This window comes from Procambarus clarkii, chromosome 28, assembly GCF_040958095.1.
Source record: "Procambarus clarkii isolate CNS0578487 chromosome 28, FALCON_Pclarkii_2.0, whole genome shotgun sequence".
In the NCBI taxonomy this organism is placed as follows: Eukaryota; Metazoa; Arthropoda; class Malacostraca; order Decapoda; family Cambaridae; genus Procambarus; species Procambarus clarkii.
Genome location: NC_091177.1, coordinates 7,106,157 through 7,106,825, shown reverse-complemented (window position 1 = coordinate 7,106,825; position 669 = coordinate 7,106,157).

Here is a 669-nt window from a genome sequence, read left to right as displayed (position 1 = left end):
AACTACGACTTTATTGCATCTTCTTCCCCCCACTCATCCATCTTTCACGCTATTCTCTCGTCTTGATGAGCCCAACCACTTGGGCTGGACGGTAGAGCGACGGTCTCGCTTCATACAGGTCTGCGTTCAATCACCGACCGTCCACAAGTGGTTGGGACACCATTCCTTCCCCTCCGTCCCATCCCAAATCCTTATCCTGACCCCTTCCCAGTGCTATATAGTCGTAATGGCTTGGTGCTTTCCCCCCTTATAATTCCTCCTCCTCCTCCTTCCGCTCGTCTTGATAAACCTCGCAGCATCTTGAAGCAGTTCCTTTAGTTTCAGTGTGTGTCGAAGTTCTTGTTCCCCTACGAGTCTACACATGTGTAAAGTAAACTAAATTAGACCTTCGAGCTTATCTTCAGATGGTCTGTCTTAACGTTGGTATTAATTTAGTGTCCCCCTTCAAGATAAGCTCTGGAGCTAGTTTTCTTTTTTAATTTTAGTCATTTTCAGACCAAAACTGTACATTTTTTTTTTTTAGGTCGAGTTAGACCATCGATTTAGCGGTGGATATAATATATATTCTTAACAAAGAAATCCAACATTATTTTCGCTTCCTGCTCACAGCTAGACACTGCTGGGAGTATACTGAATCTCAAATTGGGTCCAATTACCCAATATGCTCTC